The 14,625-nt window shown below is 51.4% G+C and overlaps 2 non-coding genes and 1 pseudogene across 2 annotated transcripts; 2 read left to right on the top strand and 1 right to left on the bottom strand.

The window, feature by feature from the left end:
* Nucleotides 1–1,770: 1,770 nt before the first annotated feature.
* On the top strand, nucleotides 1,771–1,842 carry TRNAE-CUC. The gene has a single exon. It is a non-coding gene; the product is annotated as a tRNA-Glu (tRNA).
* A 3,564-nt stretch (nucleotides 1,843–5,406) lies between these two features.
* Nucleotides 5,407–5,488, top strand: TRNAL-AAG. Its single transcript has one exon. It is a non-coding gene; the product is annotated as a tRNA-Leu (tRNA).
* A 7,571-nt stretch (nucleotides 5,489–13,059) lies between these two features.
* Nucleotides 13,060–13,934, bottom strand: LOC110586804 (annotated as a pseudogene).
* Between the last annotated feature and the right edge of the window lie 691 nt (nucleotides 13,935–14,625).

Genomic DNA, 14,625 nt, shown 5'->3' on the forward strand with positions numbered 1-14,625 from the left:
AAACAACCCAGATGTCTTTCAGTGCGAGGATGTTCAAAGTGTGGTAAATTCACAGCACAGAATACCACTCCGCAATAAAAAGGAACAAGCTATTGGTGCCCCCAACAACCTGGATGAATCTCCAGAGGATTGCGGTGAGTGTAAAAGCCAAGGGCGACATCTCAACAGGTTACACGCTGAGTGAGTCCGTTTACGTCCCATTCTTGCAACTGCCAAGCAGATCAGCGGTTGCCGCCTGTGGGGAGAGCAGGCAGGTGGACGTGGCTAGGAAAGGTCAGATTAGGGATCCCAGCGGTGACGGAAATGTTTTGTGTCTTGACTTTATCAACAGCAGTATCCTGCTGGAGATGCTGCACTAAAGTTTTGCACCTCGGTAAAGGTGCCTAGTTGGGACCTCTGTGTATTATTTGTAACTGCACGTCTAACAATTAAAAATAATTCAGAGAAGGTGGAGGTCGGGGGCTGAATAGGGGCCATTTCTAAGGACACTCAGCATGCAGAGCGCGGAGAAGAGTGGGGGAGCGGGGCCCCAAGGACCGGAGGGACTGTCCAGGAAGGAAGCGTTGCCAGAGTTGGAAGCCTGCACACAGTTAACTTTAGGGCCACAACGGACCAAGGCTCTGAGGCTGGACGGTAATAGTGTCGGGACTGGAAGGCCGACCTCCGCGGATGAGGCGCGGAAGCGGCCACAGTGCTGCCCCTGCAGCGCGCTCGGCGGCGGGTGGGGGGAGAGCCTGGGCGAGTCCGCAGGGCTCGTGTCCGTCTCCGCTGCAGGGAGACGGAGGCACCGCGGAGTCTGAAGAGAGGCCGACGCGGGAGGGAGCTCGCAGGGCAGAAGGGAGCGGGCCGCGACCCGAGGGAACGGGGCGCCCCGGCGGAGAAGGCGGAGCCCGCGAGTGAGGGGGGCGGGGCAGGGCGGCCCCGGCGGAATCCGCGCCCTCCCGCCGCAGCCCTGCCGCCCGCTCCCGTCCCGGCACCTGCCCTGCTGCCCCCTTCGCTCTTCAGAGCTGCGTGGGTTTGCCGGCGGACCGTGGGGCGCAGAAGACCCCACGTTAACCCTTCCTCAAGTCCCCGGAGGCCCGTCCGGGCGGGGACGGGCCTGGGGAGAACCGGACGAGGAGGGGCCCCGGTGCGGGAGGAGCTCCCCGCGCGTGACGGCGGGGACGCGGCGCCGGCGGAGCCCGGGCGGGAGCAGCTCTCATGCGGCTCCCGACGGCCGCCCTGTGCACGGCCTTCCTGGGTTTCCGTCTCTTTGGGAAAAGGGCCGCGCTGCTTTCCCGGCTCTGTCTGACGCAGGCAAGGCCCGTGTTTCCAGGACCACGGGATCTAAAAGGGCGCCCCCTGCCGCCGAGGCCCGGGGTCGAACCCGGGGCCTTCAGAGCTTCGGTCTGACGCCCTCCCAACCAAGCCATCTCGGCCCCGCCCCCGCCGTCCTAAACTAACTCGGATGACTTCGTCGCCAAGTCTTCCTACCCAGCGCACATTGTTTACGTAATAAACACCGCGACGGGCTCTCGGAGGGAACCAGAGATAACCAGAAAACGGTTTTCCTCTTCGAACGGCTCACCGGTCGCTGAGAAACACAGGAAGACCGGCGCAGATCGCCGTCCTGAGACCCAACCTGAGGACCCTGTCACACCTGCCGATTCTCGGCGGGTCCAGGTGCCCCGCCGGTCGCTGCGGCCGCGGCCCCAGGCGGCGGTCGGTCTGCAGCCCGGAGCGGCTGCGCGCGTAGCCTGTAGGCCTGTTCAGAGCGCTCTCTTAGCACCGTCCCTGGTGGTCTAGTGGTTAGGATTCGGCGCTCTCACCGCCGCGGCCCGGGTTCGATTCCCGGTCAGGGAATGTGCGTTTTTGCTCCGCGGGCCCCAGGAATCCTGTAAAGACTCGGCATTAAATCGTGTAAGACTTAACTCTTAATTTTCACACGAGGCGTCTTGTGCTTAGAAATTCTCCAACAGTGTTCATACTCCAAGTGCAAAATGACAGGCAAGGAAATTGCTCTAAAAGTGTAATTACAGAGCACTTGCCCCGGCTCGAGCGCGAGGCCGCAGTACTGAGTGTTGGACCCTCTCGAGTCGGTTGGGTGGCCCCGTGAGCGGGGAATTTCGGAGAGAAGCGGTCACCCGCAGGGTTGTTCGCGAGGAGCAGAGCGCTTGGAGGACGGGTAGGAGGAGAGGCGGGCCGGGAAGTCAGCTGGCGGGCGCGGCGGCAGGTGCCCGCGGGGTCGCCGGAAGCGCCCAGGCCCCCAGCCCCGCCGGGCCGCCGCCCTGCCCCGCACGCTGGTGGATGCAGCAGCCCGAGGCGGGGTTCGGGGACGGGGAACTGCTGTGCGACACCCGGACGCTGGCACGCGCGGCCTCAGCATCCCTGAACGCGCACCCGCGAGAGCACCTTGCTACCGCCCGGACTCTGTCGGGGTTCCGGGTCTCTCTGGGCTGCCAGGCTCCCGTCTGAGCGCCGTGGCGCGAATCTTCGCTCTTTGGTTTGTTTAAATAGCAGCCACATTGTATTGCTTATTTCCTTCTCATTTCTCATAAAAGTTCCAAGCACGTTTGACCTCTCTGCAAGCTGCCAAAGATCCTGGGGCCTCTGATCTCACTTCACCAACAGATGGGGACATGATCTTTACATGATCATGTTAAATGAAGCAGTAGTCTTTTTCTGGTTAATTGCACATTCCCTGTCTCCCCCTCCCCTACCCCACATATAAATTCATGATTTCCTAAACCTCTGCGAGCTGGGACACTCCTTTGTCATCTTGCCAATACTCTCCTTCAGTTAATAAACTTTGACACGTGTAAGATTCAGTTGTCTAAGAAATTTGCCTACAATGGACCTGGGTGCTAGGCTTGGCACTGAGTATATGTACAAACCCCAAATCCACAGGTTGCAGTCTGGTGGGTGAACAAAACGACATCTACTGTGCTAAGATAGAGATTAGGGAAGTATTTTTTTTCTCCGTGGAGAAAGAGTAACAGCCTATAACGGAAGGAGAAAAATCAAATAGCTTTCAAAGAAGAGTTCCTTGTCTCTAATCTAATTAGCTTTATGTGGAGAAGTTAAAACAAAACAAAACAAAACAAACAACATTAAGCACATTCAGGGGTCCCACCCAGACTGCTCCCTACAAAGAGATGTAAAAAGAAATGAAGCAAAGGGTTGTTCCTACATACAGAGAAGACAAAATATGACAACACGAAAAGATGATGGTGCTCAGGAAGCAGTTGCTATCAGACCTGGAGGGCTGATTTCTCGTGAAAGGTTAGGCAGAAAGACACAGAGCAGCTTCAGTATGTACTGCAAGTTGACAGACTGTACTGTCTGTAGCGGGCACTTGGTCAGTCCTGCTGAATGAGTGAGTGCTGATACAGTTCCTTTCTCTCAACTTGCTTCCTCATCATACGTTTCCCCCTCTGAGTTCATCATGCAGGAATGCAAACATGAGAGAGAAAACTCCTTCCTGGACTGATGTCTTGACGGACCACGATGAAGTTTGGGAAGCACGGACTCAACACCTAGCAGGAGGGTACTCTTGCTCAGTGTCTCTGAGGGTTAAAATGGTCACCAAGTGGTTGGTCTGTACCAAGCTCTGGCCATCTTGCTCTCAAAGATCCAGAACCCGTGGGAATACACAGTCCTGACAGTGGAGAGGAGTCTGCTGCTGTGGTGAGGGATTGAGGAGAACGAGGCCGAGAGCCCAGGTGAGGACAGCAGACGCCGCAGGTAAGGAAGGAGGCTCCCAGCTTGGAATACAGGGAGGAACAGGGGACAGTGAGGCTTTGGAGAGGAGGAAGAGAAGGGGGTGACTGTGTTGCTTTTGCTGTCTTGATAAAAGATTATCCCCAGGAAAGAACGTTTGGTAATTGCTAAAGTATTGCAACTAAGGATGATGAGATACCAGTGAATCAATTTGTGACCTTTTAAATTATTATTTATTTATTTTTTGTAGCCACACTAACACTTTATTGATTATTCATCCATCTGTCCTCCTCCTCCCACCTGCTTCCCAAGGAAATCCTGTCTCATTCCACATAGTCACTGGCTGTTTCATGAGCCACCTTCTCTCCATTGAAAGGAGGGAGGAAGATGGACAAACATGAACCAGCCCCACAGAGGGCACCTCCTCAGGGAGGGGTGGGCGGGGCTCTCTTTGGGCAAATTGTGACTCTGAGTTGTGATCCTGGGGTTGTTTAAAAAATGGAATGGAAAGTGATAACGCCATGACCAGGACGTGAATGTACCCAACGCCACTGAACTCAACACTTGTAAATGGTTAAAATGCTAAATTGTAGGTGATGTCTATTTTTAACCACAACTTAACACAACAAACGCCCTGTCCTGGGCTGGGAGTAAGGGAGTTCCTGGCTCTGGTGGGAGAGGGTCCTGTCATCCACAGGGTGAAAAGCCAGGCTTCAGCCATCTGGAAGTCTTCCCCTGCAGGTGGACGAACATTGTCAGTGACGGAGGTGCAGGTGCTCTCCTACGTGGTGAGGCTGCTGAGAACTCTGCAAGCGAGGTATCAGGCCAACATTTCCAAGGGGCTTCCCTGGCTCCCTAAGCCAAGCTGCCTGGTCATATCTGAGTCTATGCGGGTCTCCCAAAGATGGCATTCCGGTCAAAGCCCTGGTGACATAACCGATGCTGCCCTGGGGCTCCTGGGCCGGGGGGGGGGGGGGAAGAGGGGTCTGAAGTGGGCGGAGCTCCTGGGCCCCTTCATGCTTATGTGGGAGGCGCTCCAGTTTGAACCTCATAAGGAGCAAATCTGGGACGTTTTATAGGAGGCGGCGGCCTGCGAAGACCGAGCAGAGAGAGCTCTGCAGGTGCTGGCCGTGAAGAACGGAGACGTGGCAGAAGCGGGGCGTGCCAGCCGGGAGGGCCGGGCCGGGCGGGGAGGGCGCGGCCCGAGGACACCCCGGCTCTGGCGTCCGGAACCGCGAGCGCGCGGTCCGGGGTTGCGGTAATTCGTTACGGCGCAGGGCAATCCAGAGCAGTTCAGGTGGGGATTTGTAAGGAAGGCCAGTCTTCGCTGTAACGTCCGCTAAATACATGCCTTGAATTACTGAGGGTGAAGGGCCGATCGCAGAAACGGCAGCTGCTAACTTTACTGCCACCTTATTTCTGACATAAAACGCGTACCGCGTGTTCTCACGGCTCAACATCCCCGACCGGGTGCCAGCGTCGGGTCGCGGCAGCCCCGCGCCTGCGCAGAGGAGACGCGGCGCACACAGCCGACGTCCTGCGCTGTGACGACATAAGGATGCGACGCAGCCGTCCGGCCGCTCGGTTGGGCGGGGCTCCCGGCGCCGCGCGCAGTGACGGAAGCCGCCTGCGTGCGCGAGGGCGGAGGCCGTGGCGCGGAGGTGTTCATGTCTCTAGGGGGCGTGAGGGAGGACCTGTGCCGGAAGTGGTAGCGTGGCCGAGCGGTCTAAGGCGCTGGATTAAGGCTCCAGTCTCTTCGGGGGCGTGGGTTCGAATCCCACCGCTGCCAAGGCTTTTTTTTTCCTTCTTCGCGCCCAGGGTGGCCGCATCCTCCAGTCAGCCCCCTGTCCTGCTGGGACCGCTGTTTGCGCAGGGTCGGGAGAGGGCCGCCCCGGAACGTTCGCCCACACGGTCTGCTCGTCCACGAGGACAGGACGGTGCAGGCCCCCCGGCCGACAAGTGCTTTTGTGCACGCAGTCCTGGACGTCACATCGCCGCAATCCTCTCGGAACTCGGGACCGAGCCTCCCGCGCCTGCGAAGTTGCTGATCTTCCTGCAGCCTCTGCCGCAGCCTGACCGCTGTTTGGGACCCTGTCATGCAGATCCGAGAAGACACACCGCGGAAAGCGCGGGTGCTGGTCCCACGACTGCGGACCCCCGGGATCGCCAGGTGCCCCCAGTTCCGGGTGCTCCCAGCTCCGGGTGCCCCCAGCGTCGGGTGTCCCCCCCAGCTCTGGGTGCCCTCTAGCGCGGGTGCCCCCCAGTTCCGGGTGCCTCCAGCTCCGGGTGCCCCCAGCGTCGGGTGTCCCCCTCAGCTCTGGGTGCCCTCTAGCGCGGGTGCCCCCCAGTTCCGGGTGCCCCCCAGCGTCGGGTGTCCCCCCCAGCTCCGGGTGCCCCCTAGCGCCGGGTGCCCCCCAGCTCTGGGTGTCCCCAGCGTCGCGTGACCCCCCCAGCTCCGGGTGCCCCCTAGCGCCGGGTGCCCCCCAGCTCTGGGTGCCCCCAGCGTCGCGTGTCCCCCTCCAGCTCTGGGTGCCCTCTAGCGCCGGGTGCCCCCCAGCTGCGGGTGTCGTCCAGCCTCGAGTCCCCCCAGCCTCGGGTGCCATCTAGCGCCGGGTGCCCTCTAGCGCTGGGTGCCCGCCCCCCAGCTCCGGGTGCCCCCAGCGTCGGGTGCCCCCCAGCGTCTGGTGCCCCCTAGCGCCGGGTGCCCCCCAGCTGCGGGTGTCGTCCAGCCTCGAGTCCCCCCAGCCTCGGGTGCCATCTAGCGCCGGGTGCCCTCTAGCGCTGGGTGCCCGCCCCCCAGCTCCGGGTGCCCCCAGCGTCGGGTGCCCCCCAGCGTCTGGTGCCCCCTAGCGCCGGGTGCCCGCCCCCCCAGCCTCGGGTCCCCCCAGCCTCGGGGGGGGGGACATCCCCTGGTGGGATGGCAGGCAAGTTTTCACCGATTCTCAGTTTCTGCATGCATCGTGAGGATCTTTATCATTTTCACTCACCGAAAAACAATTCTCTGCAGACACCAAAAAGTCGCACAAGACTGTACTCTACTTTTTTTTTTTTTTAAAGATTTTATTTATTTGACAGAGACACAACGAGAGAGGGAACACAAGCAGGGGAAGTGGGAGAGGGAGAAACATCGAGCCCGATGCGGGGTTTGGTCCCAGGATCCTGGGATCATGACCTGAGCCAAAGGCAGACGCTTAACGACTGAGCCACCCAGGCGCCCCTAAGATTTTTATTTTTTAAGTAATCTCTACACTCAATTTGGGGCTCAAACTTATAACCCCAAGATCAAGAATCACAGGCTGTAGGGACTGAACCAGCCAGGCACCCCGACTGTAGCCCACTTTAGATGGCATTTATAAGTCCCAGACTTCCCTTACTTCTGACTGACCAGCTATAAATCAGGGGTTCCAAAGACCCCCTCCTCAGGTTGGATAATTTGCTAGAATGGCTCATAGAACTCAGGCACACATCTGACTTTCATTTACTGGTTTATTATAAACGATGTAAACCAGAAACAGCCAAATGGAAGAGATGCACAGGACAAGCTAGGCAGGGGTGGGGGGATATGGAACTTCCATGCCCTCTCCAGCTGGGCCACCTTCCCAGCACCTCCATGCCCTCATCAGCTCTGAGGTCTCCTAATTCTGTCATTTAGGGTTCTTTTTTTTTTAATGACAGTTTCATCATGTAGGCATGACAGGTTATAATCCCCAGCCCCTCTCCCCTCCTGGGAAGGTTGGGGATGGAGGTGGAGGCTGAAAGTTCTAGGCTTCTAACTACGGCTTGATCTTTCCAGCTACTAGTCCCATTCTGAAACTATCTAGGAACTGGGGACAAAGACCAAATATATATTTCTTATTATCCCACAGAGTCAGTAACTGTCCTTTGTCCTGGACTGTCTTTCGAGGATGTGCATATAAAGAACAGCCTTGGAAGACAGAGATAGTGTCTCCATCTGGTGCAAAGGACAGGCGTTCTTACTGAGTTCCCGGTGCTCAGGGTTCCTCTCCTGCAACGCTACCCACTCTGTGTGCAGGCATCCATCTGGGCCCATCTGAGCCACCCTTGTGGGAATTGGTGCTTTTGAGGAATCTGCAGGGAGGCTGATAATCTGGCTCCTGCTATTACTGTGAGAAGTAAAATGTCCTTTATCTCTGACGGGTGGCAGAATATGTCACTTTGGCATAAGAATTATTTTGAGCTAAAGGCACTTAATACAGGTGCAAGAAAGGTGCTCTGACCCTCTTCTTTTTCTTCTGGAAAGCAGGAGATAAAACCCTTATGTGGAAGATGTCCTCCCTATATACTAAGATGAAAGTAATTTTCTTTCTTTCTTTCTTTCTTTTTTTTTTAAAGATTTTATTTATTTATTTGAGAGAGAGAATGAGATAGAGAGAACACGAGAAGGGGAGGGTCAGAGGGAGAAGCAGACTCTCCGCTGAGCAGGGAGCCCGATGCGGGACTCAATCCCAGGACTCTCTAGGATCATGACCTGAGCCGAAGGCAGTCGCTTAACGAACTGAGCCACCCAGGCGCCCGAAAGTAATTTTCTTAACATCAAGGGCAGGAAGTAGAAGCTGAGAGGATTCTGTACAGACCTTGTTACAATAATTCTTCCTTTAGCCTCCTCATCTATTTTAGTTACTTTCCCACCATTGCCTCTCTTTGTTCAACCTCATATAAAAGCAGTTCAGTTTTGCCACTTCTTTGGATATTCATTCCTTATGAGGGTTCACATGTCATGTAAAACTTTTAGGAAATAAGTTTGTATGGTTTTTGCTTGTCATGTCCTATGTCAGGCCCAGATGAAAATCCTGAGAGGGTAAGATAAATTTTTGCCTTACATCTCTGACCCAGGAGTCTCTTGTGTTCTACAAGCAACCTTGGAACTGGCAGGTTAATTAGTTACCTTATAAACACAGTAAAATATCAGAATGTTCACAGTTCTTGAAAGATACATGTTGTCAACAGGCAGAGAAAAGGAGACACTTTGGTGTTTAAATTGTTACCACTTAAGTGTAAGTTACAATTCACATTTAGGAATCACAGTGCTGTGAAGGGAAGGGACGCAGGATATGAGATTGCATAAAGGCAAAAAGTCATACTCCTATTGTTATTTCCTTATTTGCCCTTTTAGACACTTGTCTTTTCTTTCCACTTTGGAATTTGAGAGTTGCCCTCTGGTGCTCATTATCCCACAATGGATTCCCATCTTCCTTCTCTCGGTACAACACATTTTTTCATGCTGAGACATGTATGAAATGATGATATTGATGAGCTATCTGATGATATTTTCCATTTTGTAAAATTTGAGCATATCCGATTTACTAATTGCCTTATCTTGTCACTTGATTAATTTCCTGTCACTATTGCATATTATCCCCTAATTCTTCAAAATGACAGTGAAAGTCCAAATACTCTTTTCTAACTACTTAGTGCATCAGGTATTATCTTTCCTCGGAGACCTTCCTCCCAGACTGCTTCTCTGTCATGCTCGTCTGGATTGATTGCAAAGAAATGGGGGTTTGCCTTTGCAGCCTCCTTCCTTTTGCTGTAAAGTCGCTTCTTGGATCCCATCTCTTTTTTTTTAATTCTTGATTTCACTAATTTGCTTGGGTGGAGTTTATGATAAGCATGTGAGGTAAAATTTTTGAGACCTTTCATGTCTTTAAAATCTTTATTTTACCTAATAGTTTTAATAATTTGATTATAGAAATCTAAGTTAAAATTGTTTCCATTAGGATTTTGAAGGCATTACTCTACTGTCTGTCATCTTCAAGTGCTATTCTTGATTATTCCAATGCTAATTAATTTTCTTGTCATTTATATTTGACTTTTCTTTTTCCTGCCTGAAAACTTTGGCAATCTTTCTTTATCCACAGTATTTTGTGCAGATGTTTTGCCATTCTTTGAACCATGTGCATGGCAGGCCTTTCCCTCTAGGAACTGATTTTCTTACATGATTAGATAATTCCTGTCTCTTTTGATCATTTCAGTCTTTTGGAACTTCTACTAATTGGGATTCCTGGATTGCTTCTCTAGACTTTTTTTTTTTTTGATTTCCCTTTTATACATTTGAAAAGATATGCAAGTATAAAAATTTTGAAGCACAATATCAAAATGAGCACTTTTGAACATATCACTCAAAATCTAGAATTGCACTGTCCAATACAGTGGCCATCAGCTCCATGTGGTGATTTAGTGCTTCAAACGTGGCTCGTGTGACTGAGGAAGTGAATTTTTAATTCTAATTATTTAAAATTTAAATTTAAAAGAGGGTTCTGCATTCTGTTATTGAAAACTTCTAAGTATGTTTGGGACAACTTGGCCTTATGAATTTATTTTTTCAACTGTAAGTTTTATGAAATCCAAGTAAAGACTTAAGTATAGTATTTCTAATGAAAATTTAGCATACAAACTGAGGGGTGCTGTAAATGTAGAATACAGCACAGAATAAAATACGTCATTAATATGTTTTTGATTGTGTATCGAAATGATAGTTTGAACATACTGGGCCATGTAGAAATACACTACTAAAATTTATTTCTTTTTCTTTTAATGAGGACATTTTAAATTATATATGCGGCTGGCATTAAGTTTCTTTTTTTTTTTTTAAGATTTTATTTATTTATTTGACAGAGAGAGATAGCAAGAGCAGGAACACAAGCAGGGGGAGTGGGAGAGGGAGAAGCAGGCTTCCCACCTACCAGGGAGCCCAATGCGGGGCTCGATCCCAGGACCCTGGGATCATGACCTGAGCCGAAGGCAGACGCTTAACGACTGAGCCACCCGGGTCCCGTGGCATTAAGTTTCCACTGGACAGGTCTGGGCTGGAATATTACTAAGACATTTGCATCAACTTATGTGCCTCTCTCCTATCCCATCACTGTGACTCCTTTTCAGAGGTAACCACTATGCTAAATTCTGTGCTTATCATTCCTTTACTTACACGAATAATACACTTAGGAATAGATCACCAATCAATGTATTATTTTGTCTTCCTTGTTTCTGAACCTTATACAAATGGCACCAAACTGTATGCTGGTTTCTGGGCCTTGCTCTTCCCCTTCAACTGGGATTGTCCACTGTTGACCCATGTTACTGTGTAGATAACCCAGTCAGGTCATTCATGTTCACTTCTATAAGAAAAACATTTTTTAAATGTGGCAAAATATGTTCTTCTACTTACTGTTGGTGAACACTTGGGTTGTTGCTAGGTTTGGCTATCATGAGCAAATACGCTGTGAAAATTCTTGTACGTGGCTGTCAGTGCTGGTGGGGGTTTTTCTCAGGGTGCGTCCCTAGGGATGGATCTGTAAGGTTCTGGGGGACAGGTCAGCTTTACAGGATAGCATCTATTCACTTTCCAAAGAGGCTGCATCCGTTTACAGCACCACCAGTGAATGCTGCAACTCCACGGCCTGGCCAGAACTTGGTGAGGCCCGTTTTTACCTTTCTCTGTCTAGCAGGAGTCTCACACGGTGTCACTGTCCTGAGTTCCTTGTTATGGAGACTGGACTCCTTTCTGTGTTTAGTCATCATTCTTTTTCAGTTTTCTGTGAAGTATTTATGCCTTCTGCCTTTTTTGGGGGTTGTCTTTTCTTATTGATTTAAAGGAATTTTTATATAAGGTCAAACCATATTAAACTGCCTCTATTCAACCTTTAGATATGGCAATTCATATGACTCAACCTAAGAAATATATATATTTATTTTTTTAACCATTGATTAAAAAAATTTTTTATTGTTATGTTAATCACTATACATTACATCATTAGTTTTAGATGTAGTGTTCCATGATTCATTGTTTGTGCATAACACCCAGTGCTCCATGCAGAACGTGCCCTCTTTAATACCTATCACCAGGCTAACCCATCCTCCCACCCCCCTCCCCTCTAGAACCCTCAGTTTGTTTTTCAGAGTCCATCGTCTCTCATGGTTCGTCTCCCCCTCCAATTTCCCCCCCTTCATTCTTCCCCTCCTATCTTCTTCTTTTTTTTTTCTTAACATATAATGTATTATTTGTTTCAGAGGTACAGATCTGAGATTCAACAGTCTTGCACAATTCACAGCGCTCACCATAGCACATATATATATATATATATTTTAAAGAGAGCGTGAATGGGGGAGGGAGGGGCAGAGGCAGAGGGAGAGAGAGAATCTTTTTTTTTTTTAAAGATTTTATTTATTTATTTGAAAGAGAGAGAATGAGAGAGAGAGAGCACATGAGAGGCCCCCTTCTCTACATCAAAAGGACAGAGGGTCAGAGGGAGAAGCAGACTCCCCGCCGAGCAGGGAGCGCGATGCAGGACTCAATCCCGGGACTCCAGGATCATGACCTGAGCCGAAGGCAGTCGCTTAACCAACTGAGCCACCCAGGCGCCCCGAGAGAGAGAATCTTAAGCAGACTCCACAATCAGTGCAGAGTCTGATGCAGGAGTGGATCTCCCAACTCTGAGATCATGACCTGAGCCGAAATCCAGGGTTGGACGCTTAACCAACTGAGCCAGCCAGGCGCCCCCAACCTAAAATATTTTAGCTGACAATTATTTGCCAAGTGTATGTGTTCAAAATATCTTTTTTCAAGTCATGAGAAAATTGTATTTTCCCTTTTTTATGGTGAATTTGATTAAAGAAATTCATTTTAATCTAGTTGAATTTATCAGAAAAAATTTTAAAAATTAACCTTTTTTGGTGTCTTGAGAAATTCTTTCTTAACCTTAGGGTACAAATATTGTCCAAAATTTACTGATAAAAGGATAAAAGTTTGCCTTTCACAAGTCTTGGCTATTCTTGGCTAAGAATTACACTGCAAAATAAATTTCAGAATCAGTTTGTCATTTTCCACAAAAATGCACTCTTGGGATTTTTATTTAGGTTGCAGTGAATCTATCGCTCAATTTTGGGAAGAACTGTTGTCTTTTTTTTTTTTTTTTTAAATCTTCCTTTTTATTCTCAAGATAGGGTAATACAAAACTCCAAGGGCTATTGGACTGGGCTGGCCCTCATGTGGGTTCTAGTGCTTTGGAGGAGGCAGAACTGAGTCCCCAGGAATGTGAAAGCGTTACATCAAAAGGATAGCAGTAGCTACTGCGCCAAGTCCAACAGCCCCAGTCACACCCAGGGCATAGACACAGCAGGGCTTGGGCTCTAGCTCTTGGGGGTAGGGGGGAGGCGATGATAACTGCTTTGAGATAACTGAGCAAAAGAGCCAGTGCAGAGGGTCTGGTGGGAGAAATGGCAAGGTCAAGGATAGGGATCGTCCTCTCTCTTCTCCTACTACTGAAGGGCAGAGGCACGTGACCCCAGCAAGGGGCCGAAGCATGTAGTAGCTACTTGGATCCCGTTGTGGAGAAGCCAGACCACTCCAGGGCTGGTTAGCTGGCTTTGGCAGGCGGGGGAATACTGGTCGTGAGAATAGAGACAAACCATTCCAATTTTTGTGCTGCTTGTGTCCCGGCTCTAGAGCTTCCTCATGACTGACCTTCTCCTTGGCTCCATAATCCAAGACAACTTTGTTAGTGATGAGGGAGAAGCCAAAGACTTGACGTCCACAGTGCCTTGCAACCACAACTTCTGGTACTGTGCTCACGCCAGCAGCATCCCCCCAGCTTCTGCAGCAGCCAACGCTCCGCCAGTCTCAGGCCGGGCCACCATCACACAGATGCCTTCCTCCCGCGCTCTCTGCTCCCCCATCTGTTTCCAGGCCCTGTGAGCCTTCGGCCGCATATCCCGGTCATAGGCATCGGACACGGCAGGGACACGAAGTCCAGCCTTTCGTCATTGCGCCCTGTGAGCGGTTCACACCACCGAGGCCGGGTAAGTTGATGTGATCACGGACCAGCATGTTATCTCCGACCTCAGACTCGGGGTTGAGGCCTCCAGCCGGGCTGCTGACCCCTAGGGTGTCCACGCCCGTAAGGAAGAAGACCCTCACTGGGAATGTCACCTTCCAGAGCGGGAACCGGCCCTGCACCATCACGCAGGCCCTGCCATGCGGGAACCCCGACTGCAGTCGACCCGCATGAGCAGGCGCTGCTCGTCGGGAAAGCTTGGCATCTCGCCCGAGTCAAAGCCCTGGGCGGCGGTTAAGTTACCGGCCAGATTTCCTAACCCAGAGTCCCAGACGACTGCCCCTTGAGGTCGGCGCTCGGTGTGGCGCAGAAGCCATTCCCTCGTGTTCTGATCATCGTCACACGTAAATCGGGTCTCCATGGTGCGGCCGCCGCCCTCTCGAGGCGCGCGCTTGGCCTCCGGGATCCGGTCCGCGGAGCAGAGGCCGCGCCGCGCTGGCCGCTTTCCCCGCCCGGAGTCCCCAGCCGGTGGCAGCCGCACGCGCGAGCCAGCCCCCATCTGCATGGTGACACACCCCGATTCAGGAACCCACATCTTCGTAACGCTGAGTCTTCCCGCGCATGAACAAATACAGCCTGGACCAAGAACGGTCACGTCGGTCTTGAGGAAGAAAAATAGGACCTAACTCTACCAGGTGAAAAGGTATTTTCACTCCAGTCTTCCTAGAACACCGCTGTGACCGAGACACCTGGGCTAAAGACTGCCAACGGACTCTCAGCCCTGCGGTAAGAAACCCCAGAGGACTAGCTTGACCTCCAGGAATCTTCGGATGTTTCCGGAACATTTTAAAGTAAACTGCCAGAAAGCACTAAAGGAATTTCAGGTGTTTTGCCTTGTGGAAAAAGAAGTGCTTGATTTGTCTTGAAAATTTTGGAAGACTATCTTGTGGGCAGGGGCTGAAACTTGCTCTGTGATGATCTGCAGATCACCAACTGCACCCGTGTGTAGAAGCTACGGAGACACACCTCTGTTCACGGATGGTCCAAAATCTGAAACCTGTATCTTGTTCCGCTTTTTAAAACGGAGTGATGTGGGCATTCTCTACTTCCGTTGTGAAGGTAAAGTGAAAATCTC

This window comes from Neomonachus schauinslandi, chromosome 8, assembly GCF_002201575.2.
Source record: "Neomonachus schauinslandi chromosome 8, ASM220157v2, whole genome shotgun sequence".
Classification (NCBI taxonomy): Eukaryota; Metazoa; Chordata; class Mammalia; order Carnivora; family Phocidae; genus Neomonachus; species Neomonachus schauinslandi.